At 48.5% G+C, this 22,424-nt stretch overlaps 1 protein-coding gene and 1 gene segment (V, D, J or C); both read left to right on the plus strand.

Moving 5' to 3' along the window:
• Positions 1–22,424, plus strand: part of LOC308526227 (immunoglobulin alpha-2 heavy chain-like) — a 175,055-nt gene that overhangs the window by 97,798 nt on the left and 54,833 nt on the right. The window lies entirely within an intron of this gene.
• On the plus strand, positions 14,378–22,145 carry LOC308526247 (Ig delta chain C region membrane-bound form-like). The segment is given in 4 exons: positions 14,378–14,626; positions 14,952–15,059; positions 16,447–16,863; positions 21,698–22,145.

A 22,424-nucleotide genomic window follows, 5' to 3' on the forward strand; every position in this document is an offset into this window, starting at 1 on the left:
CGGGCCTCCCCTACCCCCCAGCACAGGCCCTCACCCCACTCCCCCAGTGTCTTGTGTCCATTGGTTGTGCTTATATGCATGCATGTAAGTCCTTTAATTGATCTCTTACTCGCCCCAACACTCCCCAGCCTTGACACTGTAGTTTGACAGTCTGTTCGATGCTGCTCTGCCTCTGTATCTATTTTTGTTCATCAGTTTATAATGGTCTTTATTATCCATAAATGAGTGAGATCATGTGATATTTTTCTTTCTCCGGCTGGCTTATATCACTTAGCATAATGCTCTCCAGTTCCATCCATGCTGCTGCAAATGCTAAGAATTCCTTCTTTTTTATAGCAGCATAGTATTCCATCGTGTAGATGTATCATAGTTTTCTAATCCATTCATCTGCTGATGGGCATTTAGGCTGTTTCCAGATCTTAGCTATGGTAAGTTGTGCTGCTGTGAACAAAGGGGTGCATATATCCTTTCTGATTGGTGTTTCTGTTTTCTTGGGATATATTCCTAGAAGCGGTATTACTGGGTCAAATAGGAGTTCCATTTTTAGTTTTTTGAGGAAGCTCCATACTGTCTTCCATAGTGGCTGCACTAGTCTGCATTCCCACCAGCAGTGAAGGAGGGTTCCTTTTTCTCCACATCCTCTCCAGCACTTCTTGTTTGTTGATTTGTTGATGATAGCCATTCTGACAGGTGTGAGATGATACCTCATTGTTGTTTTGATTTGCATCTCTCAGATGATTAGTGACTTTGAGCGTGTTTTCATGTGTTTTTTGACTTTCTGAATGTCCTCTTTTGAAAAGTGTCTACTTAGGTCCTTTGGCCATTTTTTGATTGGATTGTTTATCTTCCTTTTGTTAAGTTGTATGAGTTCCCTGTAAATGTTGGAGATTAAACCCTTACCGGAGATAACATTGGCAAATATGTTCTCCCATGCAGTGGGCTTTCTTGTTTTTTTGATGGTTTCTTTTGCTGTGCAGAAGCTTTTTATTTTGAGGTAGTCCCATTTGTTTATTTTTTCCTTAGTCTCTCTTGCCCTAGGATCTGTGTCTGTAAAGATATTGCTATGACATATGTCTGAAATTTTGCTGCCTATGGAGTCTTGTAGGATTTTTGTGGTTTCCCATTTTACATTCAAGTCCTTTAGCCATTTTGAGTTTGTTTTTGTGTATGGTGTAAGTTGGTGATCTAGTTTCATTTTTTTGCATGTATCTGACCAAATTTCCCAGCACCATTTATTAAAGAGGCTGTTTTGACTCCATTGTATGCTCTTGCCTTCTTTGTCAAATATTAATTGAGTATAATGGTTTGGGTCAATTTCTGTCTTCTCTATTCTGTTCCATTGATCTATATGTCTGTTCTTGTGCCAGTACCAGGCAGTTTTGAGAACCGTGGCTTGGTAATATAGTTTGATGTCTGGTATTGTGATCCTCCAACTTTGTTCTTCTTTCTCAGGATAGCTGTGGCTATTTGGGGTCTTTTTTTATTCCAGATGAATTTTTGGAGAGTTTGTTCTAGATCTTTGAAATATGCCATTGGTATTTTAATAGGTATTGCATTGAATCTATACATTCTTTCAGTAGTATGGACATTTTAATGATGTTGATTCTACCAATCCATGAACATGGGGTGTTCTTCCATTTGTTTATATCTTCCTCTATCTCTTTTATCAATGTCCTATAGTTTTCGAGTAAAGGACTTTTAGGTCCTTGCTTAAGTTTATTCCTAGGTAACTTAATTTTTTTGGTGTAATGGTAAATAGGATTGTTTTTTTCATTTCTCTTTCTGTGAGTTCACTATTGGTGTATAAAAAGGCCATAGATTTTTGGGTGTTAATTTTGTATCCTGCTACATTGCCAACTTCATTTATTAGGTCTAGTAGTTTTTTGATGGAGTCTTTAGGGTTTTTTATGTATAATATCATGTCATCTGCAAATAAGGATAGTTTTACTTCTTCTTTTCCAATTTGGATGCCTTTTATTTCTTCTTCTTGTCTGATCACTATGGCTAGTACCTCTAGTACTATGTCTAACAGGAGTGGTGAGAGTAGGCATCCTTGTCTTGTTCCTTTCTCAGGGGAAATGGTTTTAGTTTTTTCCCATTGAGTATGATGTTGGCTGTAGGTTTGTCGTATAAGGCTTTTATTATGTTGAGGTATGGCCCCTCTATTCCCACTTTGCTGAGAGTTTTTATCAAGAAAGGGTGTTGGATTTTGTCAAATGCTTTTTCTGCATCAATTGATATGATTATGTAATTTTTGTCTTTCAATTTGTTTATATGATGTATCACATTTATTGATTTGCGGATATTGTACCATCCTTACATCCCTGGGATGAATTCCACTTGGTCATGGTGTATGATCTTTCTGATGTATTGCTGAATCCGATTTGCTAGGATTTTGCTGAGGATTTTAGCATCAATGTTCATCAAGGATATTGGCCTGTAGTTCTCTTTCTTTGTGGTGTCTTTATCTGGTTTTGGAATTAGGGTGATGCTGGCTTCATAGAAAGAGCTTGGAAGTGTTCCTTCCTCTTGAATTTTTTGGAATACTCTGAGGAAGATTGGCTTTAGTTCTTCTTTGAATGCTTGGTAGAACTCCCCTGTAAAGCCATGCAGACCAGGGCTTTTGTTTGCTGGAAGATTTTTGATCGCTGTTTCAATTTCTTCAGTAGTTATCGGCCTCTTCAGGTTTTTTATTCTTCTAGGTTGAGTTTTAGGCACTTATATTTTTCTAAGAATATGTCCATTTAGTCTAGGTTGTCCTTTTGTTGGAATAGAGTTGTTCATAGTATTTTTTCATAATCGTTTGTATTTTGTGGAATCAGTTGTTATTTCACCTCTTTCATTTCTGATTTTGTTTATTTGGGTCCTCTCTCTTTGCTTCTTGGTGAGCCTGGCTAGAGGTTCATCAGTCTTGTTTATCCTTTCAAAGAATCAGCTCTTGGTTTTGTTGATCTTTTGTATTGTTTTTTTGGTCTCTATTTTATTTATCTCCACTCTGATCTTTTATTATTTCCTTCCTTCTGCTTACACTGGGCTTTTGTTGTTGCTCTCTAACTCTTCGAGAGCAATAAATGGCAATTTATTACCATTGTTTCTTGTTTTTTGAGGTAGGCTTGTAGAGCTATGAACTTCCCTCTCAAGACTGCTTTCACTGTGTCCCATAGATTTTTGGATGGTTGTGTTTTCATTGTCGTTTGTTGCCATGATACTTTTTATTTCTTCTTTGATATCTCTGGTAACCCAGTCATTATTTAATAGCGTGCTATTAGCCTCCGGGTGTTTGATTTTTTATTGTTTTTATTGTAGTTGATTTCTAGTTTTATGCCATTGTGATCTGAGAAGATGCTTGGTATGATTTCTATCTTCTTGAATTTGAAGAGACTGCTTGTGACCCAATATATGGTCTATCTTTGAAAATGACCCATGTGCACTTGAGAAGAATGTATATTCTGTGGCTTTGAGGTGAAATGTTCTGAAGATGTCAATTAATTCCATCTGATCTAGTGAGCCTTTTAGGATTGCTGTTTCTTTGCTGATTTTTTGTTTAGAGGATTTGTCCAATGGTGATAGTTGGGTATTAAAGTCCCTTACTAGGACTGTATTGCTGTCAATATCTCCAGAAGTTTTTTATGTATTTGGGTGCTCCTGTATTCTTATTGTTAGATTGCTCCCTTTATTATTATGAAGTAGCCCTCCTTATCTCTTGTTATGTCCTTCACTTTGAGATCTAACTTGTCAGATATAAGTATTGCTACCCCAGCTTTTTTTTTTTTTCATTTCCATTTGCCTGAAAAACCTTTTCTATCCCTTCACCATCAGTCTGTGTGAGTCTTTTTTTTCTGAGATGGGTTTCCTCTAGACAGCAGATATGTGGGTCATGTTTTCTTATCCACTCAGCTACCCTATGTCTTTTGATTGGTGCATTTAATCCATTTACATTTAAAGTTATTATTAATAAGTACTTGTTTGTTGCCATTTTTATTCTTTGCGCCTGTGCTCCTTCTTCTCTTCCTATTTCTTCTTTTTACAGCAGACCCTTTAGCATTTCTTGCATTGCTGGTTTGGCGGTAATAAACTCCCTTAGTCCTTTTTTGTCTTTGAAGCTCCTGATTTGACCCTCAATTTTGATTGATAGCCTTGCTGGGTACAGTATTCTTGGACTCAGACCCTTCCTGTGCATGACTTTGTATATTTCATTCCATTCCCTGTGGCCTGATATGTTTCTGTTAAAAAAAATCAGTCGCCAGTCTAATGGAGGATCATTTGTAGGTACCTTTCTGTCTCTCTCTGGCCACTTTTAAGATTCTTACTTTGTCGTTGGTGTTTGCCAATTTAATTATAATGTGCCTTGGCATTGGTCTTTTGGGGTTCATTTTGTTTGGGTCTCTGTGAGCTTCTTGGATTTGTGTGAGTTTTTTCTTCCCTATATCAGGGAAGCTTTCTGTCATTATTTCTTTAAACAGGTTTTCTATTCCTTGCTCAGTTTCCTCTCCTTCTGGAACGCCTATTATGTGGATGTTGTTTCGTTTTCTGTTGTCCCAAAGTTCCCTTAGGCTCTCCTCCTGTTTTTTAAGTTTTTTTCTAGATGCTGCTCTGCTTCAGTATTTTTCCTACCTCATCTTCTAGCTCACTGATGCTGTCCTCTGCTTCTTCTAGTCTACTGTTGATGCTTTCTATTGAGTTCCTTATAGCAAGCAGCAATGTCATTTTTCATTTCTTCTTGGTTCTTTCTCATTTCCTCTTGGTTTTTACACATATTGTTGAATTTGTCTTCCATTCTTTTCAGGAACCTTGTGACCATTTCTCTGAATTTTTTCTCTGACATATTGCCTACCTCCATTTCATTTACTTCCTTTTCTGGTGATGCTTCCTTTTCTTTCATATGTGGGCTGTTTCTTTGTCTCCCCATGATCTCTCTTCTCCCAGTGTCTGGTTATGCATCTCTCTCTCTCTCTCTCTCTCTCTCTCTCTCTCTCTCTCTCTCTCTCTCTCTCTCTCTCCTCTCTCTCTCTCTCTCTCCTTTCCCTAGGCAAAATCTGACCTTTCCATGAGAAGGTGCAGAGCTCATCCGAGTCCACGTATTCGTGCTGCTAGAGATCTGGAGTTCCTGGGTTCTCAGCTGGTTTCTGGGTGTTGTGGTTATAGAGACCCGGGCTGTATAGGCTTCTGATGATAGCCACTCTCCCCTTCAAAATGGTGCCGTCTCCATGGCAGATATGGTCACTCCAGGAGAAATTTCAGCAGCAGTGGAGGTTGCCTGGTCAGTGGACCCCGGTCCAGCAGTCCCCAACAGTCCCTTGGAGTATAGCTGTCCCTAACCCACAAATATACACTCCCCGTAGGTCCACATGCTCTCCTTTTGTCCTTTCCCTCTCACACTATCTTGTGGTCTGCCTTCCCGTTGGCAGCCATATTCAAGGATATTATTTCTCTAAACTTGATCTTCTAAATTTCTGTAAAATCTGAACACTTCTCTCTATTCCACTGCCAAGAACTCGTTCAAACCCCAGTCTTGCCCTTCCACAGACAACTGATAGCAGAATGCCTGCTAGCCGTTCTGTCATCCACTTTTGACCCGTCCTGCTGATTGTTCACCAATCTTTGTGCTCTTTCAAGAGTAGTCACCAGGTAATGGTAAGCAATAAGGGCACAGTTCAGACTTCTGGGGAACCTTCTCCAGCTCTAAAGGTATCACACCCTCCAACACCCATTTTAAAAAATATGTGTTTTTATTGATTTTAGAGAGAGAAGAAGGGAGAGGGATAGAGAGATAGAAACATCGATGAGAGGGAAACATGGATTGGCTGCCTCCTGCATGCCCAAATGGAGATTGAACCTCCAACCTGGGCATGTGCCGTGACCAGTAATTGATCTGGTGACCTCTTGGTTCATGGGTCGGTGCTCAACCAATGAGCCACACCAGTTGGGCCAGCACCCATTTTTGATAAAAACTCTCAGAGGGAACATATCTAAACATGATAAAGGCCATATATAACAAACCTACAGCCAACACCATATTCAATGGGCAAAAGCTAAAAGCATTTCCCTTAAGATCAGAAACAAGACAAGGAGGTCCACTTTCACCACTCTTATTCAACATAGTACTGGAAGTTCTAGCCAGAGCAATCAGACAAGAAGAAAAAATAAAAGGCATCTAAATTAGAAAGCAGGAAGTAAAACTCTCATTATTTGTAGATGACATGGTATTATATATCAAAAAAAAAAAAAAAAAACCAAAGACTCCACCAAAAACCTTCCAGATTTATTAAATACATTTAGTAAAGTAGCAGGATACAAAATTAACATCCAGAAATCAATGGTACTTTTATACACCAATAATGAACGCTCAGAAAGAGAAACTAAAAAATAATCCCATTTACCATTGAAACAAAAACATATATTAGGAATAAACATAACCAAGGAGGTGAAAGGCCTGTGCTCAGAAAACTATAGGGCGTTGAAAAAAGAAACAGACGGAGATACAAACAAGGGGAAGCGCATACCATGTTCATGGATTGGAAGAGTCAACATCATTAAAATGTCCATGCTGCTCAAAGCAATCTACGGAATCAATGCAATCCCTACTAAAATGCTTTTTCTGCGTCCATTGATATGATCATGTGATTTTTATCCTTCATTTTGTTTATATGATGTATCACATTTATTGACTTTCAAATGCCATTGATTTCTGGATGTTAATATTGTACCAACCTTGCATCCCTGGAATAAATCCCACTTAGTGATGGTGTGTGATCTTTTTAATGTATTGCTGGATCTGATTTGCTAATATTTTGTTGAGGATTTTAGCATCTATATTCATCAGGGATATTGGCTTGTAATTTTCTTTCATTGTAGTGCCTTTATGTGGTTTTGGAATTAGGATAATGATAACACTGACCTTATAAAAAGAGCTTGGAAGTCTCCCCTCCTCTTGAATCTTTTTGAATAGTTTGAGGAAGAAAGGTGTTAGTTTTTCTTTGAATGTTTGGTAAAATTCTCCTGTAAATCCATCTGGTCCAGCACTTTTGGGAGTTTTTTAATTACTGTTTCAATTTCATTAATTGTTATTGGTCTATTCATATTTTCTGATTCCTCTTGATTGAGTTTTAGAAGATTGCATGTTTCCAGGAATTAGTCTATTTAATCCAGGTTGCAAGTTTGTTGGCATAGAGATGTTCATAGTATTTTCTTACAACATTTTATATTTCTGTGGTGTCAGTTACTATTTCACCTCTTTCATTTCTGATTTTATTTGGGTCCTCTTTAGTCTGGCAAAATGGTCATCAATCTTGTTTTTCTTTTTGAAGAAGCAGCTCTTGGTTTCATTGATCTTTTGTGTTGATTTTATTAGTCTGTATGTCCTTTATTTCCACTCTGATCTTTATTTCCTTCCTTCTACTTACTCTGGGCTATTCTAGTTGTTCTCTTCCAAATTTTTTTAATTGTGGGGTTAGATTGTTTATTTGAGATTTTTCTTGTTTCTTCAGGTAATGCTATGAACTTCTCTCTCCTGACTGCTTTTGCTGTGTCACATAGATTTGGGGTTGTTGTGTGTAAATTTTCATTTGTTTCCAGGAAGTTTTTTATTTCCTCCTTGATGTCATTGGTAACTCATTCATTGTTTAATACCATACTATTTAGCCTCCATGTGTCTGAATGTTTTAGGTTTTTTATGTAGTTGATTTCTAGTTTTATGCTATTGTGATCTGAGAAGATGCTTGATGTAATTTCAATCTTCTTGAACTTGTAACAATTTGTTTTGTGTCCTAGTATGTTGTCTATCTTTGACAATGTTCCATATGCACTTAAGAAGAATGTATATTCTGCTGCTTTGGGATAAAATGTTTTGTAAATGTCAATTAAATCCATCTGATATAGTGTTTCATGTAGAGTAACTGTTTCCTTATTGATTTTTTTTTTTTTTTTTTGGTCTGGAAGATGTATCAAGTGAATTCAGCGTGGTGTTAAAGTCCCCTACTATAACTGTTTGCTGTCAATCTTTCCCTTGAAGTCCTCCAGCTGGTGTTTAATATTTTTAGGTGCTCCTATATTGGGTGCATATATGTCTACCAGGGTTATATCCTCCGGTTGATCGATCCCTTTCTATTATTTAGCGACCTTCATTGTCTCTTGTGATGGCCTTCATTTTTTTTAATATATTTTAATTGAATTTTTACAGAGAGGAAGGGAGAGGGATAGAGAGTCAGCAACACCGATGAGAGAGAAACATCAATCAGCTGCCTCCTGCACACACACACACACCCGCCACTGGGGGTGTGCCCTCAACCAAGGCACATGCCCTTGACCGGAATCGAACCTGGGACCCCTCAGTCCACAGGCCACGCTCTATCCACTGAGCCAAACCAGTTATGGCATGGCCTTCATTTTTGAGGTCTATTTTATAAGATATCAGTATTGCTACCCCCACTTATTTTTTTTCATTTCCATTTGCTTTGGTAATTCTTTTCCATCCCTTCACTTTCAATCTGTATGAATCTTTTGTTTGGAGGTGGGTCTCTTGTAAATAACATATATATGGGTCATATTTTTTTTCCATTAGCTACCCTATGTCTTTTGATTGGAGCATTTAATTCATTTATATTTAAGGTTATTATTGATAAGTACTTATTTATCGCCATATATATCCTATATAATAAAGAGGTAATATGCAAATTAACCCTCATGCTGTATCACCATCACAAGATGGTGGCGCACACAGCGGGGGCAGGGCCGGCTGCTCAATGCTCCTGCTGGAGCAGTTCCCACAGCCCTGTGGAGGGGCGGGAGGTCCGATGGCCCCACAGCCCCACGGAGGGGCGGGAGGTCCGGTGGCTTTCCGCACACCTGCCGCTGGAGTTCCCTCAGCCCTGCCGGAGGGTGGGTCCCGGCTGCTGCTCTCCACTAGGGTGACTAGGCTGGCAGGGGAGGGCAGTTGGGGGCCATCAGGCCAGCAGGGGAAGGCAGTTGGGGGCAATTGGGCTGCCAGGGAAGCAGTTAGGTGTCAATCATTTATCCTTCATCCAGCGGTTAGGGGGTGATCAGGTTGGCAGGCAGAAGTAGTTAGGGACAATCAGGCAGGCAGGCAGGCAAGCGGTTAGGAGCCAGCAGTCCCAGATTGTAAGATGAATGTCCCACATGGGAGAGGGTGCAGGCTGGGCTGAGGGACACCCCCCCCAGTGCACGAATGTCATGCACCAGGCCTCTAGTATATATATAAAAAGCTAATATGCTAAGTGTCTGTCTGGGTAATGATGTCACGTAGTAATGCCCAGCTTCCTCTCCCTAGTAATGACTAGCCTCCTTGCAGTTTCTTCAGCTCAGGAACACAACTTGCTTTATAGCCAGGTGGAAACATTTTACACTTTAACCAAATGTCTGTGAAGCATTTTCCCATGCCTCATCTCATTTGATCCTCATAGAAGTCCTGGAGTAGGTATATAGGAGACTCAGTAGAATCCTATTTTCATTAGCCAGAAAATGGAGATTTGGAAAGCTTAGAAATTGACCCAACTGAAAAGAAGTAAGAAATAGTGGACCTTGAACATGACTTCAGGTTTTCTCCTGTGCAGAATATAGTCAAACATGGCTGCAGTTAAGTATTTTACCCTTTGTTCTCCCTGCAGGATCTACAATAATAATCTGCTTCATGTTGATATTTACTGCTGTGTTGTTGACAATTACCTGAAAGAGAAATTGGGGTGCTTCACTGGGCTGGAAAAAAGTTTAGCTATATCAGAAAGCAGGTCTAATTAAGCAAGTTTATTATACATATACTAGAGGCCCGGTGCACGAATTTCGTGCACCAGGGGTGGGGTTGCCTCAGCCCAGCCTGCCCCTCTCACAGTCTGGGAGCCCTCAGTGGATGTCCTACTGATGGCCACAGTCTGGCAGCAGAGGCTTGGAGCAGGCGTCGTGTGTGTGTGGGGGAGTGGGTGTGTGTGTGTGTGTCTGTCTGTTAGGGTCTGCCCCCAGCCATGCCACGTAGGCTCGAAGCAGTTGCCGTGTGTGTGTGTGTGTGTGTCCCCACTGGGGGTCTGCCCCCAGCCACACTGGAGGCTCAGAGCAGGCACTGTGTGTGTCTGTGTGTGTGTCTTCTAGGGGCCTGCCCCCAGCCACACCATGGAGGCTTGGAGCAGGAGCCCCTCTGTGTTGATCTCTCAGGCTCCTGGCTGTCACTGCATGTTGTACTCTCCCTTGAGCTATGGCCAGGATGGGGGTGCTGCTTGCAAGCTGGGCTTTCCTGCTCCCGGATCGCCATGGTGACCAGGGAGCAGGCCCAGCTGGGGGCTGCCTACAGGCAGGGCTTACCCGCTCCCAGGTCTCCATGGCAACCAGGGAGCAGGCCCAGCTTGGAGCTGCCCAAAGGCCGGGCTTGCTCTCCTACTTCTGGATCTCCATGGTGACCGGGGAGCAGGCCCAGCTGGGGGCTTCCCTCAGGCCAGGCTTGCTTTCCTGCTCCTGGATCAGGCCCAGCTGGGGGCTGCCCTCAGGCCAGGCTTGCTTTTCTGCTCCTGAATCAGGCGCAGCTGGGGGCTGCCTACAGGCCACACTTTTCTACTTACCAATGGCCGGATCACCACAGCGACCCAGGGCCCAACAGCACTTTCCTGCTCTCCAATAGTCATAGGGTCCTGGCTGGGGGCGGGGCTTAGCAGTGCAGGGCTTAAGCTGCATGAGGGTCCCAGCTGGGGGCTCAGATGGCACACGGGGGTCCTGGCTGGGGGTGAGGCTTATGCCCCGCTGCCCAGGGCTACACATGGGGCCTGGATGGCAGCTCGCGCTGTCCCACCCTGCCTGTAGTATAGGATAGAGGCCTGGTGCATGGGTGGGGGCCGGCTGGTTTGCCCTGAAAGTGTCCCGGATCAGGGTGGGGGTCCTGCTTGGGTGTCTGGCCAGCCTGGATGATGGGCTGAAGGCTGTTTGCAGCTGGTCACACCCCCTTCAGGGTGGGGGTCCCCACTGGGTTGCCTGGCCAGTCTGGGTGAGGGCCTGAGAGTTGTTTTCAGGCTGGAGGGCAACTTAAGCTCCCAGCCTCTCCTTTTTTTCTTTTTCTTTTTTTATTCTGGGATTTATTTACCTTCTATAGCTGTCACTGGAGCTGAGAGCCAGCTCCAGCTCTGAGGGCTGAAAGCAGGTTTCTGGGTCTGTTTGGCTTCTATAATTGAAACTCTGTTGCCATCACAGCAGCTCTAAGCTCTAAGGCCGAAGCTGGCTGAAAGCAGGTCTCTGGAGCTTGTTTAGCTTCTATAATTGCAATATAGTTGCTTAGAGTGCAGCTCAGAGGCTGGTAGTGGCCGGCCGGGAATGTTAGCTTCCTCCGTCACTGGAGCAAGGAAGCCTCCTGTTCGCTTCAGCTGCATGGCTGCTGGCCGCCATCTTGGTTGGCAGTTAATTTGCATATCCTGCTGATTAGCCAATGGGAAGGGTGTCGGGGTTGTGGTCAATTTGCATTTTCTCTTTTATTAGATAGGATATAAAAGGCTAAGTTGACTTCCACATGCGTGATACATATAAAGCTCTCACTGGCACCAATTGCATGCGTGTGTTTTGATCTGTCATTGTCAATCATGAATTTGGTTGACACTTCTATTATAGAGAAAGGGTGAATAGTGATATTAAATATTTCTCCTAATAATTTCCTTTCAATGTGCACCAGGTCCTTTAGCATTCTTGCAATGCTGGTTTGGTGGTAATAAACTCCTTTAGTCTTTTTTTAGTCTGGGAAGCTCTTTATTTCACCTTCAATTTTGAATGATAATCATGCTGGATAGAGTAGTCTTTGTTTCAGATCCTTGCTTTTCATTACTTTGAATACTTTACCTTCTTGTCTGTAGTTTTTCTGCTGAGATATAGACTGAGAGCCTTATGGTAGCTACCCTGCAGGTAATTGACTATCTCTCACTTGCTGCTCTTAAAATTCTCTCTTTGCCTTTAATGTTTGCCATTTTAATTATAATATGTTTTGGTATGGGTCATTTTGTGTTCATCTCGATTGGGACTCTGTTTCCTGAACCTGTGTGGCTTTTTCCTTCACCAGGTTAGGGAAGTTTTCTGTCACGAGTCCTTCAAACAGATTCTTTATCCCTTGCTCACTTTCTTCTCTCTCTCACGCCCCTATGATGCAGATGTTATTCCATTTCATGTTGACCTAAAGTCCCCTTAAACTCTCCTCAGTGTTTTAAGTCGTTTTTCCCTTTTGCTGCTCTAATTGAATGTTTTCTCCTACCTTGTCTTCCAAATCACTGATTCGATCCTCTGAGTCATCAAGCCTGCTTTTAATTCCTTCCAGTGTATTATTTATGTTGGATATACTATTTTTCATTTCTGGCAGGTTCTTATTCATGGTTTCTATGTTCTTTGTCATGTTGATGTAGTTCCCACTAAGTTCCTTGTAGTTCCTACTAAATTCCTGAGCATCCTTATAACCATTACTCTGATCTCTATGCCTAACAAATTGCTTACCTCCATCTCATTTAGGTCTTTTTCTGAAGATTCCTCATTTTCTTCCATTTGGGGGTTGTTTCTTTGTTTCCCCATTTTAGTTGTCTCTTTGTTTCTATGTATTAGATATACCTGCTACAACTCCCAGTCTTTGTGGTGTTGCCTTTTGTAGCATATATCCTGTGTGACCCAGATGGTGCTGTCTCCTTGAACTCTGAGATGGATGCTCTAGGAGTGACCCTTTAGTGTGTTATTTGGGCTTTTCTGTTGTAATTGTATCTTGATTATTGTTGTCCCATTTGTGGTCAGGATCTCCTCTCAGGCTGGCAAACTGTGAGGCTCAACCATGACCACATCGTCTGAGCTGTTGTACAGGTGCAGTCTTAAGTTGGTTTCTCCCCTTCCTTGCTTAAAAGTCTCCTCGCCAGCCAGTCTTCATCTGGTATTTCAGGATGAATATTCTCCAATTTAGTTTCAATTCCAGTTAGATTCTGGGAGGAGGTGGGAGAAAGATCCCCCTACTGCACCACCATCTTCCAATGCCCCCTCTGTAGACAATTTTTATAAGAATTTATTTGAGCCCAAATGACAAGAATGCTGGAAAGCAAGAACCCAAATGCTCCCCAGTTTGGGTTTTTCTAACCCTCACCTCAGATCTTCCAGATATCCACTCACCACCCAGTTCTAAAGCCACGACAACACTCCTGGGTATTGGTAACATCACACCCCACTTCGGGCATTGCAGTCCACATTTATTTTCTACAGTCAGATGTACCACAGTCCCATAGACCTGTGGGATTGAATAGCAGAAATTCACTGTCTCAGACCTGGAGGCTGGGAGTCGAGGTCAAGGGTCACAGGCCCGGGGTCCCAGACTGTAAGGGGGTGTCCAGGCCCTCCCCATTGCTGCTGTGGGAGCTGCTGATGTCCTCTTGTAGGGCTTTCTCCATGCGTGGCCTCTTCCTGTGCGTGTCTCTGTGTCCAAGTTCCCCTCCTGTGAGGACAAAGTCCTATGGGATTTGGAGCTACCTGACTCCAAGAGGACCTCGTTACTTCATGGGGAGATGAGATAGCCCTGCTGATAAAGCCCAGGAAAAGATGTGAACAGGGTCACCAGATGCTTGGGAGAGCAGGGTGGTGGGCTCTGCCATAAGGGGACCCTCAGAAAGGGCACGGTGCCAGGGCCCAGCCCGACAGCCTGCATGCCAGTTAGAGCACAGGGACCTGTGGCCCTGTCCCAGTACTGACAGACAATATGGAAGCAGGAACGTGGGAGGAGGTGGGGGCTGGGAGAAAAGGCGCCATGAAAATAAGATAGAGCAGTGCCCTCAGGGCCCCACGTGGGCCCATCCAACTTGGTCACCCAGGTCCCCCCAGAAAGGACGAGGAAGCTGTGAGCCAACCCAACAGGGAGCTGCCAGTCCCAGAACCCACTGTCCATGAGTGACAGCCCTGCAAGGGTCCAGGCCTGAAGCATGTGCAGGGTGGCACCTGCCTGCACATTGGCTGATAGAGCCATGTGTCCCACCTCCCCCAGGACAGTGCTGAACACCCCCTCTGAGACCAAAGTCCCCAGCAGGCGGGTCCCAAGCAGCAGAGCCCTTGGAGGCAGGAGTTGGGGACAGGAAGGGCTGACCTCACGGCTGCTCATGTGATGGCACACAGTCCAGCCATGCTGTGCCTGCCCTGCCGGGCAGAGGGGGCCCTCAGGCCCATCACCCTGGGCACATCCTGAAGTGGGTACCCCCCACCCCCAGTGGCTCCATGGGGTGGGTTAGAACAGGAGATGCCTAGAGCAAGGGGATCGGGGTTTGTCTGGCCTCCCCTCCAGGGCTCTGCCAGGCCCCCCAGGACCAGGCCTCTCTCTCCCATGCTGCCCTGTGCCCTGGGCAGTGCCTGGCCTCTGAAGCACCATCTGTCTGTCTTCCAGATATGCCTGCTGTGCTCCCCATGGTCCTGGAGTGCAAGGCCCCAAAAGAAGGCGGGTCCGTGACCCTGGCCTGCTTGGTGACGGGGTCCAACTCAGCCACATGGCACATAGGAGCACAGAAGCTGCCCGCAAATTACTCTGTGATGGGAAACTCTGAGAAGAGGGTCCCCTACCTCTTCTACCAAACCTTCGCCTGGAAGCCTGTCCCATACAACTGCAGCACCAATCACATGTCCAAGACCTTCCAGTGGCCAGGTGAGGGGCCTCCAGCATGTCCCAGCACCTTCCAGGGGATGACCTCAAGGACCAAAGCAGGGACTGGGCCCCGATGGGCACCCAGCCACCCCTCACAGCAGCTCGCTCCCTACCCCCCACTCTGCCCTCAGCCGCTCCAGCTCCAGCATTGGAACCCAGTCCCTTCCACCCCTGTCCCCAGAGTGCTGGAGGCAGCAGCCCAAACCCGGCCCCTCCCTACACCCTCCCCTGCCCTACCCATGTCTTCCTGTCCACCCAGCAGCCTGTCCCCCCTGCGTCCACAATGCTCACTGACCTCAGCTGCCCACTGCCCCTCTGATTTCAGCATCTTGGAAAACCCTGAAGGACGAGGCTGAGCTGGCCACCTCCGTGACCCACATGTCACCTTTCTCAGAGAAACTCACCCCCGACACCACCACGACCAGAGCCCCAGGTGAGGAGCCCCTCTGCCAGCACACCCCTACCCGCCTGTCCATGCCTTTGGCTGCCTCCTTCAGGCAGCCGCCATGACTTCTCCTGGGAGTCTTCAGTCACATTCTGGTCAGGAAGGACAGGGGCCTGAACTTACGGTTACTGAGCACCTGCCATGTGCCAGGCCCTAGGCTGAGTGCCGCCCTGGCCCCTCAGGCACCAGGACCCTACGGGTCACACCGCAGGGAGCACAGGGGACGAGGAGGGCCACGGGCCAGCACCGGACACACCTGCCCTGTGGGCCTGGCTGAGACATGAGCTTGTCCTGTAGGCTTTTTGTGGGGACTCATTGCCAGAGCAGCCAGGGGTGCAGAACCCGACCCCCTGACCCTCCCAGAAACCCAGGACGCCCCCTGCACGCTGGGGTCGGGGTGGTGCACCCAGGGGCTGCCGGTCAGGAGAGGGTCCTCATGCTCTGAGAGGGTGGCCAGTGCCGCAGGGATGCTCTGGGAAGACCTAGGGAGCCCTGGCCTGTGGTGCCCCACGGCGGTCTCAACGCCCACACCGCTCTCACGGTGTGCGTGCCTCCAGAAACACCCTGGGGAGGGTCCCTCCAGTTCCAGATGGACAGAGACACTGTCACTGTGGCCTTTACCTTTTTGTTTTTATTTTTTTGTTAATCCTCACCCGAGGATATTTTTTCCATTGATTTTTAGAGAGAGTGAAAGGGAGGAGAGACAGAGGGAGAGAAACATTGATATGAGAGAGACACATCGATTGATGCCTTCCCCACGTACCCAAGCCAGTGCCGGGACTGAGCCAGCAACCAAGGTGCATACCCTTGACTGCAATCGAACCCGGGACCTTTCAGTCTGTGGGCTGATGCTCTATCCACGGAGTCACACCAGCCATGGCGTGTCCCTTTACAAGCAGGGTGCTCCTGGCCTGCTGTCAGCCTGTGGCCCGTTCACCTCCTGGCTGTCCACACCCTGAGCCATAGGAGGGGTTGCCGTACGCATGGTCCTCGAGCACCTGGCAGTCGGTCACGGCCACCAGGCCAACGGGGTCCCACCAGAACCAGAACGCACTCCGGGCACCGACACGGGGACGACGTGGCCGGGGTGGGGCTCAGACCCACACCTCACAGCTGGGGCACGAGAGGCCACAGCCCGACCACGGGCGGACCAGCAGGCGACCCACCTCACCCACCCACTTCCTCCGGCACGGCCCCCTGACCCCCTGAACCCAGGGGTCACGAGGGATCCGGCCACCACGCCCCTGACTCCGGCCCGGGTCCCAGCCAGAAGCTGGGATGCTGGACCCTTTCTCCGAGGCCAGTCCCTGGGGGCACGCAGCAGGGGGAGCAGGGAAGGGACGGGCCAGGGGCCTCACATGTCCTCTCTCCACAGCCCTTCCGGCCACCTCCGGCCACAAGGACACGCGTCCTCCAGCGCCGTCCCATGATCCGGGCACGACCGGGCTTCTCCCCGCAGCTGCCACACCGCCCAGCAGCCTCGCCGTCCGGGTCCTGGCCACGCCGGGCGCCCACGCCTCTCCCGGGGCGGCCTCCTGGCTCCTGTGCGAGGTGTCGGGCTTCTGGCCCCCGGAGCTGCTCCTCACCTGGCAGGAGGGTCCACGCCAGGTGGACTCCTCTTGGTTTGCCACCGCGGCGCCCACAGCCGAGCCTGGAAGCAGCACGTTCCGCACCTGGAGTGTCCTGAGGGTCCCGGCCGCCCCCGGGCCCGCGCCGGCCACCTACACGTGTGAGGTCAGGCACACGGCCTCGGGCAGGCTGCTCAATGCCAGCTGGAGCCTGGACGCTGCAGGTGAGGCACCCCCGGCACAGGGCTGGGGGAGGGCAGGCCGGGCAGCGGCCAGCGGTCTGTGCCGCCCCCCGGACAGCCCCACCCGGCTGACTGGGTATCTGGAGTTTGCACTCGCTGTCCCCACACTCAGGGATTTGGGTGACCTGACACCTGTTCCTCCCACCCATTCCCGGTGTCCCCTCACTGCGTGCTGGTCCAGGAGGGCGGGCAGCAGGGGTCGCCCCCACCAGGTCCCAAGGAGCAGCCACTTCCTGTGAAGACACACCCGTCACTGGACACGGAGCTGGGCCTTCCCCGGGGTGGACACGGGGTGGTCACTGCTGACGCTGTCCCCCCAGGGATGTCCGAACCTCCCCAGGCCCCCAGGGTCCCAGAACCCGTCCCAGACCACGGCCAGCACCTTGGGAGCCAGGTGCACCCAGAAGGGAGGGCCGGACCCCATGCTGACTGTGGAGGGGACAGGGACCCGCGGGGTGGGGCTGACAGCGCCCGGGGCTCACCCTCCCCTCTGAGCTTCCTGCCAGGCCACCCTGCCAGGCACGGCACCCAGACCCTGGCCCGTCCTCGCCCCCCTGGCCACCGCAGGACGGGGTGGGCACGCTGGGCCAGGGAGCGAGCAGGACACCCTCCAGTCGGCCCAGCGCTCACCCGCTGGCCTGTGCTCGGTGTCCACAGCGCCACAGGCTGCACGGGGCTGCGGAGACGGCCTCGCCTGCCGGGCTGGTCACCAGGGATCCGGTCCCCAGGCCCCGGGCCCCGGCCTGGCTCCCCAGTGGCTCTCAGTCTCCATGGCGACGGACCGCTGTTCCTTAAACCTCCATTTCGCCGAGGACCCCTGAGTTTGGAGCATACGCTAGGAATTAATTACTAATTACTCAAAGAATAAAATGAGAAGCAACCTTGTACCCGCTTTTTATTGTTGGAGCTGCCAGACTGCCAAGCCTTGGCGCTCACTCGTGCCGGCCCACCTCCCGCACCCACGCCACCCACAGCGGGCCCCGTGCCTGCCCTGCGTGCTGGCTCCCAGCCCACCTCCTGCCCGGCCCGGGCACCCGGCCCAGGGCTGGGCAAATCCCCCTCCCAATCCAGTGGGATGACGATGCCACATTCCCACCCGGGCACGTGTCCTGACTCTCAGCCCTGCCACTCGTCCAGCCACCATCAAGGCCTGGCCTCCAGCCCCCCACACATCCCAGGTCCCCACGCCAGCCACACGGGCCCCTCCGTCCTCCTGGCCAGGCTCTCCCAACACAGGGCATCCGTGAATGCTGTTCCTTCTGCTTAGAATGCTGTTCCCTCCACTCTTTGTCTGGTTGGCAACATCTCATCTTCCACAGCTCATCACAACTGCCACTTTCAAATATATGCTGCTATTTTTTTCCCTCCTCTCTTTTTTTCTTTTTTTTAATTAAATTTTTATTGTTCAGATTATTACAGTTGTTCCTCTTTTTTCCCCCCATAGCTCCCCTCCACCAGGTTCTCACCCCACCCTCTGCCCTTACTCCCCCGCACTGTCCTCATCCATAGGTGCATGATTTTTGTCCATTCTGTTCCAGCATCCCCCACACCCCTTTCCCCCCTGAGAATAGTCAGTCCATGCCCTTTCTATGCTCCTGATTCTATTATATTCATCAGTTTATTCTGTTCATCAGATTATTTATTCACTTGATTTTTAGATTCACTTGTTGATAGATGTGTATTTGTTGTTCATCATTTGTATCTTTACCTTTTTCTTCTTCTTCCTCTTCTTACAGGATACCTTTCAGCATTTCTTTTTTTTTTTTTTTTTCCAAAGGGTGCTAGCCTTGGTGGGTTCTCATGCCAAGGACGCGTGAACCGTGTTAGCAAATTATTTTTAATATATTTTTTATTGATTAAGATATTACATATGTGTCCTTATCCCCACATTACCCCCTAAACCGTCCCCCCCCCCCGCTCATGCCCTCACACCCCCCCCCCCATTGTCCGTGTCCATTGGTTAGGCCTATATGCTTGCATGTAAGTCCTTTGGTTGATCTTTCCCCCTTACCCCCACCCTCCCCTACCTTCCCTCCAAGGCCTGACATTCCAATCAATGCCTCTCCATCTCTGGATCAGTCCTTGTTCATCAGTTTATGTTGTTCATTATATTCCACAAATGAGTGAGATCATGTGGTATTTATCCTTCTCTGACTGGCTTATTTCACTTAGCATAATGCTCTCTAGTTCCATCCATGCTGTGGCAAATGGTAGGAGTTCCTTTTTCTTCTTCCTCTTCTTAAAGAATACCTTCCAGCATTTCATATAATGCTGGTTTGGTGGTGATGAACTCCTTTAGCTTTTGCTTGTCTGTGAAGCTCTTTATCTGACCTTCAATTCTGAATGATAGCTTTGCTGGATAAAGTAATCTTGGTTGTAGGTTCTTGGCATTCATCACTTTGAATATTTCTTGCCACTCCCTTCTGGCCTGCATCGTTTCTGTTGAGAAATCAGCTGACAGTCGTATGGGTACTCCCTTGTAGGTAACTGACTGTCTTTCTCTTGCTGCTTTTAAGATTCTCTCTTTGTCTTTTGCTCTTGGCATTTTAATTATGATGTGTCTTGGTGTGGTCCTCTTTGTATTCCTTTTGTTTGGGATTCTCTGCGCTTCCTGGACTTGTAAGTCTATTTCTTTCACCAGGTAGGGGAAGTTTTCTGTCATTATTTCTTCAAATAGGTTTTCAATATCTTGCCCTCTCTCTTCTTCTGGCACCCCTATAATTCTGAAGTTGGTACGCTTGAAGTTGTCCCAGAGGCTCCTTACACTATCTTCATATTTTTGGATTCTTTTTGCTTTTTGCTTTTCCAGTTGGGTGTTTTTTGCTTCTTCGTATTTCAAATCTTTGACTGGATTCTTGCGATCCTCTAGTCTGCTGTTGGATCTCTGTATAATATTCTTCATTTCAGTCAGTGTATGCTTAATTTCTACTTGGTCTTTTTTCATATCCTTGAGGGTCTCACTAGATTTCTTGAGGGTCTCACTAAAGTTATCAACAGTCTCACTAGACTTATTAAGAGTCTTACTAAATTTATTGGCGGTCTCTAAAAAATTCTTGAAAAACCTTAAAAGAGTGGTTTTGAACTCTATATCCAGTAGTTTGCTTTCATCCATTTCTGTCATTTGTGACCTGTTTCTTTGTCTCCGCATTTTGGTTGCTTCCCTGTGTTGATAGAGTGGCTTTCTGTACTAGGTGTCCTATAGGGCCCAGTGGCTCAGCCTCCCCAATGACCTGAGGAGGACACTCTTGGTGCAACCCCTTTGTGGGCTTTGTGCACAGTCTTGTTGTAGTTAAGCCTTGATTGATGTAGGTATCACTGGGAGGAATTGACCTCCAGGCCAATTGGCTGTGAGAATCAGCTGTGTATACAGTGGTGGAACTTCTGTGCTGGAGACACCCTGCTTGGGCCAGACTTGCTTCAGTGGGGCTTTGGTGCTCACTGAGTCTGACCCCTGAGTGTGTCCCTTATGAATCTGAGGAGCTGTAATCTGGATGGTCCCACTCTGACCACTGGGTACTCTGGCTCTTGGATTTCTAAGGAGGTGCTAATTTAGCCTCTGCCTGAGGCTACCCAGCAGGAGCCCAGCTATGAAGCAATGCAAGCTGCTGTGGGGCCTTGGGCCTTCTTTTGGATGTTCTGGGTTTCTCTGATCTAGCTGCAGTTTGTCGGGTAATTTTCAGATTGCAAAGGGCCAGGCCTTTCATATGCAAAAGCCTCTGCACAGAGCTTGGGTGGGGCAGGGTCTCGGGAGATCAACAGGGTGGAGCAAGGAGCTATGGCTGCTCTTCAATCCTACCCTAAGAGGTTCCGGGTCTCAGTGACCTGGTAATCACTGCAAGCACCTCTGAGAGAAAGCCACCCTCAAGTTCTGCCCGATGCCAGACAGTCCAGTTTCTCCCTTATGAGTCTGGGTCCCCAGAGACTCGCCCAGAACTGCAGGTCAGAGCAGTCAGGAGCTTGAGACTCCATCCCGACTGAAAAAGACAACCGTGTCCTCAGTTGCCAGCCCTTTCCACGTGCATCACGTCCTCAGCTGCCAGCACTTTCCACATGCGCCTCGTACCTCTGCACTTTACTTCTGCACCGCAACTCCTCTGAGTCTCAGTGTGCTTTTCTCTTTCCTTCTAGTTGTAGAATTTCCACTCAGCCAGCCTTCCTGTGGTTCTGGGTGATGTCCGTTTTGTCTTTTAGTTGTATTTTTGAAGTGGTTGTGTGAGGCAGCAATTTCTGGTGTTTACCTATGCCACCATCTTTGTTTCCCCCTATATGCTTTTATATATTTTTACTGATTTCAGAGAGGAAGGGGGAGGGAGGGAGTGATAGGAACATCAATGATGAGAATCACGATCAGCTGGCTCCTGCACACACCACACTGGGATGGAGCCTGCCACACAGGCCTATGCCCTGACTGAGAATTGAACCCTGACCTCCTGGTTCATAGGTCGATGTCAGCCACTGGGCCACACGGCCGAGCACAGGGGCCACTTCTGAGGGAGGCTCCTTGGCCAGGCTGCCAGGGCCGGGCCTGTGCATCTGCATCTACTCACTGCCAGCGCCTCCCTTACTCTCTGGTCACACGTGTGTTGAGTTATGTGCTCGTGTTTCATTCTGGTTCCCCTGCCCCATTGGTGCTGTGACCACCTGGTTCTGCTGTGCCGGGCATGGGCCTGGCCACGGGAAGGCGGGCCACGTGCCTGTTCGGTGGGTGGCAGGGTGGGCACTGGACTGTGTGAGCTGTTGCCTTGCATGCAACTGCCGCCGGGGGGTGGGGGGAGAGGCTGCAGGACCGACCTCACCTGGCCCACTTCCTCCCCAGGTCTGGCCCCGCCCCTCTGGGTCCCCCTGAGCATGGATGTGGACTGTGACGCCTTCGCTGACCAGGACGATGCCGGCCCCCTGTGGCCCACCTTCATGGCCCTCTTCCTCCTCAGCCTGTTCTACTGCGGCTTCGTCACCTTCGTCAAGGTGAAGCGCCGGGACCCGGCCCCACTGGGCTGTGCCAAAACGATGCCCTTCCAGGGGGCTCGCTGGAGCCGGCCCGGGACTGTGCGGAGCTGGGAAACCCCAGCAGGAGGGCAGTGGGCCGTGGGCACCCGCCTGGCCTGAGGAAGCCGCCCAGGGCCCTCACAGCGCTTGCACAGGTCCCCTCAGCCACAAGCCTCCAGTCCAGGAACACTGCCCCGCCCCAGCCCGCAGAGCCAGCCCTGACCCAGGCGCCCCGCCTGCCGCCCACTGGCTACCCCATAAACAGCTCTGGCTCCTTGCACCCGCCTCCCGTTCTGTCCCGGCCCTCAGGACATGCCTCGGTCCCGACACCAGGGTGCTGAGCGCCCACTCAGCAGGGGCTGCACGGAGGACCCTGGGAGGCCCTGATCCACCCAAACCCAAGTTCAGGCTTACTCTGCAGGTGCACAGAGGTGTACGCACATACAGCTCACACAGAAGCAACATGCACAGTGCACGCATGCAGCATGCCTCTGCCCACAGCACACGCCCACGTGCACGCATGTGGGCACACACACAAGGCACATGTGTGCCAGTTT

Source organism: Myotis nattereri (assembly GCF_964212035.1).
Source record: "Myotis nattereri genome assembly, chromosome: 1".
NCBI lineage: Eukaryota > Metazoa > Chordata > Mammalia > Chiroptera > Vespertilionidae > Myotis > Myotis nattereri.